This window comes from Crinia signifera, chromosome 7 (genome assembly GCF_055691185.1).
Source record: "Crinia signifera chromosome 7, ASM5569118v1, whole genome shotgun sequence".
NCBI classification, from domain to species: Eukaryota; Metazoa; Chordata; class Amphibia; order Anura; family Myobatrachidae; genus Crinia; species Crinia signifera.
The window spans coordinates 176,142,438-176,153,632 of NC_139223.1; the positions used below are offsets into that span (position 1 = coordinate 176,142,438).

Here is an 11,195-nt window from a genome sequence, read left to right on the forward strand (position 1 = left end):
CTAAAACTGTCACAGCTCAAAGTGAAAGTAAAAACTGTCACAGCTCAAAGTGAAAGTACATTGCAGAAGCCGTCATTTTGACGGGCTTTTAACTAGTAAACTGTTGTCCTAATTTTAGAAGTCTAAATGTTGGAATATACGTTCACCAATCTGTAGACGTTAGAGATTAAGGGCCTCACCGAAGGCACACCCTCCCACGGCCGAATCCTCCTGTCAAAATGCGAGCAGATGTGTGCGCTTATACATCCACCTCGCATGCGGCTGCACAGAGAGGAATAAATAACTTGATTCGAAATATTTTTCCTGCCTTCGCAGATAAAAGGAAGCCTGGACTTACTTTTATCCTGGACGGTGATAGCCCAAATGGAGGCAGGCGTATCGCTGACCGAAGGTGTTCAGATGTGCATGAGCATCTTTGCGCACTTCCCCACCATCCAAAATATGGGGCCGAACTTGCTGCAGGTGCGAATCTGCCCCGAAGTACATGGTGTTTTGTGATTCCATTTATTGGTTCAAAAGGCAACTATAAGGATGTTTTACATTTATTTACATTTTCTTATATAGCGCAGCAAATTCCGTTGCGCTTTACAATTGGAAACAATACGGATAAAACAAACTGGGAAGTAACAAACTGACATAGAGGGAGGAGGGCCCTGCTCGAAAGCTTACAATCTATAGTGTTGGCCAACCACTACCATAGATACTGCCCTCTAAAAATTGTGACCTTTGCACCCCACGGAGATCATTTAAAGGTCTTATTTAAACAAAGTAAATATTTGTATTTGACCTTAAAACTATGGGTCATCATCAATCCCTATGAAAAACATACAGTCAATATCTCATGATGAATTTTTGCTGTTTGGCTTAGTGACATAATTCTTAATGTTCTGCATTTTCTTTAACACCATTGAAGAGGACACTGGTATCAGTGTGTCTGTATCGGACATGTTGACCCCAAATATTGGGGATACAACTGGACCATGACTTTCTTTGTTGATAAACTGAGGTCCTAGGAAAAATAAAGTTGGTCCAAATGGAGTGTTCACCTGCCAATAGGCGTGCAAGGAATCCCAAACCACTTTGTATTTTTCATTCTTCGAACTGAAGTGCCAGGTTTGGAGGCCGTAGTCTCCTTTTTGAATTCCCGAATAACTAGGGGGGGCATCAGAACTGAACGCATGGTTAAGGCGCTCCCGTATGATCTTCAGAGGCCAACATGCTTCTTGGAACTCCGGCAAAACTGTTATTTCCATGTTTCTGCGGACAAACAATGGTTCTTCTTTCCACTGGATAATAAATCTGCAAAATTAGGGATAAATATTATTACATTGAACACAATGGGCCTGGTTTATATCTGATCACAACTGTATGTGTATGTGTAAATGGGCAGCGACTGGGAGTAATGCAGGGAAACATGGTCAGTTCAGCAGTGGCATAATAAAAAAGTTGCCCCCCCCCCCCCTCCCCAAGAAAAGTTTGGCCACCCCTTCCACCTTTTTATCTGCTCAAGCTGCCCCTTCCCCTCCAGCCACCAGAGGAGGCCACCCCCTCCTCTAGTATCAATAGCTGTCTGCTGTGAGGCAGTGGCCATTTTGTGATAGACATTTCTAATGGGAGCAGAAGCAGAATAAGGAGGTGTCTGTCCTTCCATCCCACTTGTGTTTATGGTATCTGACCAGTTATGGTTGGGTGATACCATTAGTTTGTCTGTGTAGTCCTGGGGGTCGCGACTGTCTGCCTAGCTCTAACCAAGAGGCCAAGAAATCTCTTTCTTCTGTAGTAAACCCTGACCTACAGATGGAGCCGGCCACTTAATTGCAGGGGCTGGTGATTCTATCACCAGCCCCCCGCCAGCCGCCGGAAGGGGGTGAGTGCGCACAAGATGCTTGTGTGCCCCGTTCCGACGGAGCTCCCCACTGCCGCCATCGCTGGTCCCTGTACATACAAGTATACATCCCAAAAATCACCACTGAGTTATCAGTATAGTTAGTAGACTTGGTGGCCAATTTATTTGTCCCTGTGATGGGTCTCTGCAGCATTATTGAGGTATTTTTCAAAAGATACAGGGAGCTCTTATAATCCTCAGCCTTTACAAAGTACCGTGGACCCTGGGGAGGGGAGTATGCGGGGGGTCATTATTTTTTATTTATTTAATTGTTACACAATGATCTGCCTGTGTAACGTCTGACACACAGCTGATCACACTGCCCCTATCCCTGCACTACTTTCTCTGCCTCGGGGCATAGAAAGCTGTGCAAAAGCCCCAATTTGCATGCAAGTCCTGTGATTAGCCAGATGAAGCTGGCGTTATTATTACAGGGCTCAATGTGGTGGGGGGTTTTTACACATTTTTCTTAGTAAATTTGTCCAGATCATATTTCTCATTATGGGCGGGATGTACTAAGGGGAAAATGCGGTAAAACCCCGTTTTACTGCATTTTCCTATGTACTATTACCCAGCTGCACCGATATCTCTGGGCAGGGTATCGCCCACTTTTGGGTGGCGATACCCTATAGAAGCCTATGGGCCCGCCGCCTCTGCAGCAACCCCGGCGCCTCGCCGACCCCCCCTCTCCCCCTCCCTTGGGCTTACAGGTCCTCCTGGACCCTGGAAGGTAAGCCCTTCCTCTCCCTAGCAACGCAGCCGGACGTCCTTCTGCCTGCAGGGGGGGTGGGGGGGGGGGGGTGGACGCTGAGCTGTCCCGGCTGCAGGGGAGAAGCAGGCTCCCAGGAGGTGATGGAGACCACATTACAGGTATCGCGGGGGGCCTCCATCATCGCACCTCGATGCCAGCCGCATATGTTAGTACATATGCGCTGGCATCACGGCAGGGGCAAAGGCGAAGGGCGGTGGTATATTAATACATCCCGCCCTATGATTTTAGCAAATGCGATCTGGTTACTAAAAATATTAAATTTAAAAAGTTTGAAACAGTTTTCATGAAAATGCATTCAGGTGATACTAAAATAAGGCAAAAAGGGGTTAAAAACACTCTTTTCACATTATTTTTGTAAAAATAATAAGAGTAATGTTTATCTGTAAATGGCACCCTAAATGTTTTATCTTCTAAGAGGACACGGAGGAATATGCTGAAAGCACCGGTCTTGTGGAGTCAGCATCTAATCTGCAGAACACAGTAGACTACTCCACCCATTTGTGCTGAGCACGTGAGCAACAGATGTCACAAATGTCTAATGGGAACAAGAGTGACCGACCCAAGAAGTTGCACGCGGCTGAGAAGAAGGCTGAAATAGGAGACAGGCTTCTTAGAATACTAGAGACTTTTAACCAGCCCCGAGGGACTTAAAGAGCTGACTATCGAAAGCGAATGAAAATTGGGACCTTTGTCTTTAAGCGATACTATCTATTTACTAGAATTTTATCTTGCATTCTGATGCGTTACGCATCCCCGCGGCGCACACCCCCTGTGCGCATCACTATGGCGCGTACCCGCTATATGCATCACTGCTGCACATACAAACTGAGCGATATTACAAACGATATCACTCAGAAGGGTCATAGTAAGGGATAGTGTATAGAATATCGCTTGGTGTGTATGGGGCTTTAGTGTGCCCTGAGGAATGAGGATAAGAAACTGTCATATTAACTTAACCCCTTCCCGACGGGGCGTTTTTTTTTAACTTTTTTTTTTTTTTCCTCCTCGCGTTCAAATAAGCGTAACTTTTTTAATTTTCCGGCTATATAGACACATGAGGGCTTTTTTTTGCGGGACAAGTTGTACTTTTTAATGGTACCATTTACTATACCGTATAATATTCTGGGGAATCAGGAAATAATTCAATGTGGGGTAAAAAGGAAAAAAAAACGCAATTCCACAATTTTGCGCTGGTTACGGTTTTTTTGGAGTTCATAGTTCGTTTAAAATGATGGGTTATCTTTATTCTATGGGTCGTTACAATTCCGGTGATACCAAACTTATATAGTTTTCGTTACGTTTTACCACTAAAAAAAAATAGAAAATTTTACGGATTTTCTAATTTGCGTCGCGTCGCCATGTTCTGCGGCTTATAACTTTTTTATTTTTCCACCTACGGACCTGGGTGAGGGCTCATTTTTTGCGGGCTGAAGTGTACTTTTTAATTAATACCATTATGGGATATGTGCGACTTTCTGATCTCTTTTAGTTACATTTTTTTGGGTAGGCGATGCGACCAAAAAACGTAGTTTTGGCGTTGGGAATTTTTTCCCGTTTACGCCTTTAACCGTGCGGGATAACTAATGTTATATTTTAACCTGCCATGGCAACCGATCGGCACCCTCCGATCTCGCCGCGGGGGGCCCCGATCGGCGCCGGAGGGGGGCGCCCCCCCTCCGATCAGCTATTAAAGCACTGCGGGCGCTTTGCCCGCGGTGCTTAAAGGGTTAAACGGCCACGATCGGCGAACTCGCCGCTCGTGGCCGTGAGAGCAGGTACCTGGCTGTAATATACAGCCATTACCTGCTCTCTTTCAAGCCAGCTCACTCCGTGAGCTGGCTTGATTCCCCCGCAACCGACATATGACGTACATGTACGTCATATGTCGGGAAGGGGTTAAAGTATGCAGGTTTGCGCCAATTAAAAGACACACATAAACCGGCAGTGTGGACAGGAGGCTGCGACGTGTCTCTGTGTAGGAATAGGTCTTAAGCCCCATACACACAGGACGATTTCAGCCACAATCGCCAGGGATATGGCTGGTCGCTGATGAAAACAGTACACAGCAATATATTGGTGAGAGATTAATTGGTCAGTGATCATATTGCACCGTTTGTACACACCTTATATACAGTAATAGGGACTGTGAGTGCATTATATCTGCACAGAGTTGAATAAAATATAAAAGCAGAATTGGCATTAGCTAGCACCAGGGGCATAGCGAGGGCGGAGCCGGCAGAGCACAAGCTCCAGGCCCCGGAAGATCAGAGTGCCGGAGCCCTTCACTGCACCACCTGCCCGCTCCCGTCTCCCCACCCGCTCCCATCTCCCCGCTCACGCTGTGCCGGGTGATGTGCAGGGCCGCCGAGAGAGGGGGGCGGGTACATGTTACCTGGGCCCGGGTCAGGGTTCAGTTCACTGCGAGCTGGCGGCAGGGAGGGGCGGAGTGAGGAGGCGCAGCACTACTATTGCTGCTGGCTCCCCTCCACTGATTGGAACATGCCCTTGCTCCAGGCACAGTGGCACCTAGCTACACCACTGGCTAGCGCTGATTATCCATTCACAGAGAAGATGCTCAATACATCAGTTTAATTATATCACAGGGATCATAAAAAATAACAGGCCTGATTCTGGTTCACTTGCAAAAGCAAATTCTTACGCTAATGGACAAAACCATGTGCATCCGACTTCCTAGTATTACACCCAGCGTACCCTGCCCTCTTCCTAGTATTACACACAGCACACACAGCGTACCCAGCCCCCTTCCTAGCATTACACCAGGCACACACAGCTTACCCAGCCCCCTTCCTAGCATTACACCAGGCACACACAGCTTACCCAGCCCCCTTCCTAGCATTACACCAGGCACACACAGCGTACCCAGCCCCCTTCCTAGCATTACACCCAGCACACACAGCGTACCCAGCCCCTTTCCGAGTATTACACACAGCGTACCCAGCCCTCTTCCTAGTATTACACCCAGCACACACAGCTTACCCAGCCCCCTTCCTAGCATTACACCAGGCACACACAGCGTACCCAGCCCTCTTCCTAGTATTACACACAGCACACACGGCGTACCCAGCCCCCTTCCTAGCATTACACCCAGCACACACAGCGTACCCAGCCCCTTTCCGAGTATTACACACAGCGTACCCAGCCCTCTTCCTAGTATTACACACAGCGTACCCAGCCCCCTTCCTAGCATTACACCCAGCACACACAGCGTACCCAGCCCTCTTCCTAGTATTACACACAGCGTACCCAGCCCCCTTCCTAGCATTACACCCAGCACACACAGCGTACCCAGCCCTCTTCCTAGCATTACACCAGGCACACACAGCGTACCCAACCCTCTTTCTAGTATTATACCCAGTACGCACAGCATACCCAACCAACTTCCTAGCATTACACCCAGCACACACAGCGTACCCAGCCCTCTTCCTAGTATTACACCCAGCACACACACAGCGTACCCAGCCCCCTACCTAGCATTACACCCAGCACACACACAGCGTACCCAACCCTCTTCCTAGCATTACACCCAGCACACACACAGCGTACCCAACCCTCTTCCTAGCATTACACCCAGCACACACACAGCGCACCCAACCCTCTTCCTAGCATTACACCCAGCACACACACAGCGTACCCAGCCCTCTTCCTAGCATTACACCCAGCACACACAGCTTACCCAGCCCTCTTCCTAGCATTACACCCAGCACACACAGCGTACCCAGCCCTCTTCCTAGCATTACACCCAGCACACACAGTGTACCCAGCCCCCTTCCTAGCATTACACCCAGCGTACCCAGCCCTCTTCCTAGCATTACACCAGGCACACACAGCGTACCCAACCCTCTTCCTAGTATTATACCCAGCACACACAGCGTACCCAGCCCTCTTCCTAGCATTACACCCAGCACACACAGCTTACCCAGCCCCCTTCCTAGCATTACACCCAGCACACACAGCGTACCCAGCCCCCTTCCTAGCATTACACCCAGCACACACAGCGTACCCAGCCCCCTTCCTAGCATTACACCCAGCACATACACAGCGTACCCAGCCCCCTTCCTAGCATTACACCCAGTACACCCAGCTTACCCAGCCCTCTTCCTAGCATTACACCCAGCACACACAGCGTACCCAGCCCTCTTCCTAGTATTACACCCAGCACACACAGTGTACACAGCCCCCTTCCTAGCATTTAGGGTTACCACCTAGTCCCTTTAATTCCGGACACATATTAATTACACAGGTTCTGTGGCTGGCTGACTTCAAGACTCCACTTCACCTGATTTTAAACTGCCACAGAACCTGTGTAATTAACATGTGTCCGGAATTAAAGGTCCTAGGTGGTAACCCTACTAGCATTACACCCAGCACACACAGCGTACCCAGCCCCCTACCTAGCATTACACCCAGCACACCCAGCTTACCCAGCCCTCTTCCTAGCATTACACCCAGCACACACAGCGTACCCAGCCCTCTTCCTAGTATTACACCCAGCACACACAGTGTACACAGCCCCCTTCCTAGCATTTAGGGTTACCACCTAGTCCCTTTAATTCCGGACACATATTAATTACACAGGTTCTGTGGCTGGCTGACTTCAAGACTCCACTTCACCTGATTTTAAACTGCCACAGAACCTGTGTAATTAACATGTGTCCGGAATTAAAGGTCCTAGGTGGTAACCCTACTAGCATTACACCCAGCACACACAGCGTACCCAGCCCCCTACCTAGCATTACACCCAGCACACACAGCGTACCCAGCCCTCTTCCTAGTAGTATAACCAGCACACACAGCGTACCCAGCCCCCTTCCTAGTAGTATAACCAGCACACACAGCTTACCCAGCCCCCTTCCTAGTAGTATAACCAGCACACACAGCGTACCCAGCCCCCTTCCTAGTAGTATAACCAGCACACACAGCTTACCCAGCCCCCTTCCTAGTATTATAACCAGCACACACAGCTTACCCAGCCCCCTTCCTAGTAGTATAACCAGCACACACAGCGGTGCCAAATTCTGACCCTACCAAATGGGTCTGAATCTGACCCAAAGTCAGCAACCTCTCCCCCCTATTACATTATACACAACCCCCTATTTTACACACAGAGCCATATTACATTATATACAACCCCCATATTATATTATATACACCCCCATATTACATGATGCACAGCCACCCTATATTACATTATATACAGTAGTGTTCATTCTAGCACCCACTATCTTTGAAAACCCATGCAGTTCCTGATCCCTGCCTGGGGTGTCGCTGTCTGCTGTGGTGTTTCTAACACAGGTCTGGTTTGCATATCAGTGCCGATATACAGACCACACTGTGCTAATAGCACTACAGACCACACTGTGCTAATAGCACTACAGCAGACAGCGACACCCCAGGCAGGGAACAGGAACTGCATGGGTTTTCAAAGATAGTGGGTGCTAGAATGAACACTATATACAGCCCCCCACATTTTAGTAAACACTAATGTCAATTACACATAAGGCCATACACCGTAAACCATTAAACAATGTGCCACACATCATGATGCCCATTACATACTATATAACAAACCATAATGCCCATTACATAATTGACAACTACATGCTGCTTACCTACATGCTCATGTTATGCAAAGAATAGACACTGAGTGGAATACACAAAAATCATACAAACACAGCCATAATGCTGACAAGCACAGCTAGCAGCATCTAATTTACAGGTAATTCCATTGTCTTACATGACAACACTTGTATACAGTACAAAGTCTGGGGACATATATTGTTGCAGGACTGATGCATTTATATAGAGTGTACTATTGCAGGGCTGATGCATTTCTATAGGGTATACTGTATACATAATATGCTGTCTTTCATTCCAACCCCCCTTTAAAGTGATTATTCTAAAGCATGGCATTTGTGTACTCTGTACACAAACAAAATCAGTTCTGTAATGCACTCACAAAAGGGGCGTTTGTCCTCCTTGCAGCAGGTCCTAGCAGCAAGAGCAGCAGCCTAGTCCGTCTGTATTTTCAACTCTCCTGCCGCTGGACGGCCACAAACCAATAGGAGCTTGTGATCCGGCAGCCGCTCCTGATTGGCTGTCAGACCGCGAGCTCCTATTGGCTCGCGGCCGTCCAGACAAGGGGAATTGATAGTATTACTGACGGAGGGGAGCAGGGCAGGGACCGGGTCACCACCAGGCTGCTGCTACTGTTTTCACTTAAAGGTAGAGACTAGATCCAGCCGGGCAGCGCGCACAGACAGCGCTCTCTGCCCGGCTGTCAATTATTTAAGAAAACCGGTACAGGTTGAATTTGCCGGTACAGACCATTAAAAAACGGTACTGTACCTGCAAATTCGGTACTGTTGGAGGGTATGTATTATATAATACACAACACCCCATATAACATTATATACAGCTCACCCCATATTACATTATACACAACACCCCATATAACATTATATACAGCTCACCCCATATTACAGCATGCACAGCCCCCCATATTACATTATATACAGCCACCCCATATTACATTATATACAGCCACCCCATATTACATGATGCACAGCCACCCCATATTACATATACACAATCCCCCCCCCTATATTACATTATATACAGCCACCCCATATTACATATACACAATCCCCCCCCCCCCCATATTACATTATAAACAGCCCCCCACACATACACATTACACAATGTGCACACAGTTATTCCCCCATATTACAGCCCCTACCCCACAACTCACCTGGATGTGTTGCTCCTTTCAGGGGACTGCAGGGAGCCGTCAGGGTGGTGGTGGGGGAAGCAGCATATGGCAGCCAGTGACAGCAGCAGGGAGAGCAGCAATGCTGATGTATGGAGTGTGGTGGGAGAGGCCACCCCAGAAGTCCTGGCTGCTGCTGACTCCCCTGCTCCTCCCATCCACAGCTTCCTCAAAGTGACAGCAGCTCGGCCACACAACCCTGCGGTGGCCGACTGTGATGTTACTGTGCGAGGCCTGCCCCCGCCGGTTTTACCCTAAAAACCGGGAGGTACCCGTAGGTTTGCGAGGCTGATGCAAATAACGGGAGCCTCCCGCTGGATGCGGGCGGGCAGGCATTTCTGATATATAGTGAAGCACAGCAAGTTTAATCACATATAATACATATACAATAAAATTACACATAAAAGTCCACATATCCGTGGGCAGGGTAAATGCAAAGCAGATGAAATTACCAGAGATAAATGAAATGAAAAAATCCAGTTCATATAGTGCTTGGTCCAGTACAGTGGTCAGGGAACTCGGTCCTCATTACCCCACGCAGGGCATGTTTTGCAGGTCTCCTCACAGAATCACAAGTGGAATAATTATCTCCACCTGCGGACCTTATAAAATGTGTCTGAGTAATTAGTACACCTGTGCACCTGCTGGGTTACCAGCAAAACATGCACTGTGTGGGGTAATGAGGACCGAGTTCCCTGACCACTGGTCTAGTACAAGATCCAGGTGCTGCTTCTGGTCCAAGTCCAAGATGTAAAATGGTCTCTGGAGCACAGCAGTCCAGGGGCCAGATGCACTAAGCTTCAAAAGTGATAAAATGGAGAGTGATAAACAGCCAACAAATCAGCTCCTGTCTGAAGTTTTTCAAACACAGTCTGTGACATGGCAGGTAGGAGCTGATTGGCTGGCTGTTTATGACTCTCCATTTTATCACTTTTGAAGCTTAGAGAATCTGTCCCTAAATCTTTGCCCCTATGGTGCTGTATAACCCACGTGTACTGACCCTTCTCATGGGTCTTTCGCAAGGTTCCCTCCTCTACTAATATATGTAACCGTCCTCTACCCAAGGTTGCCTACCTGACCCTCTCCATCAGGGAGAACATGCTCTGCTCCTGGACTTCCCTGGTAATGTATGACTGTCATCACCTGTGGGGAGCTAGGTAATTTATAAGAAAGGTGTTTCACCACAGGTGCTGGCAATCCTACATTACCAGGGAAGTCAAATCTGGTTCTCCCCCATCGATGGCAAAAGTATTCAACATCGGCCATGAACCATCGATGATTTTGAATCATCAATGGTCGATGGCCATCCCTACTTTACCTCTTCAGTACTTTGTCCAGTATAACTGACCCTCACCATGTGCTATTGCTTTCCCTGTTAGAGACACAAGCCAGCAGTTTTAGATGCTACAAGTTACACACATGCTTGTGCTTACTACAGACGCTTATACTGCTCTACATCTATTATTTGGCAGCGGCAGAACCAGCGCTGAGCACACCGGAGGCTATTATATTACAACACATGCATTTACTTAATTATATTCTTACCCTCTTCCCAATGCTGGTCAGTGTCCTGTGGTGCAGGAACTAGCTTCAGGCACATAGGAGGGGGTGGGAGAAGTGACATCAGTAGCTGTTCTTAACCCTTTCACCGCTGATGGGGGGTCAATGTTCTTGTTAACAGCCTTGTGCAGAGACTTTGCCCGTTTTTAGGCTGAACACATTCCAACGTCAATAGAAAAAAAAAAAAAAGT

The 11,195-nt window shown here is 48.0% G+C and overlaps 1 long non-coding RNA gene across 1 annotated transcript; it reads right to left on the bottom strand.

The window, feature by feature from the left end:
* Positions 1 to 524: 524 nt before the first annotated feature.
* LOC146019640 (uncharacterized) lies at positions 525 to 9,643 on the bottom strand. Its single transcript, XR_014450630.1, has 2 exons — positions 9,427 to 9,643; positions 525 to 1,299 (listed from the first exon to the last, which is right to left on the bottom strand). It is a non-coding gene; the product is annotated as an uncharacterized LOC146019640 (long non-coding RNA).
* Between the last annotated feature and the right edge of the window lie 1,552 nt (positions 9,644 to 11,195).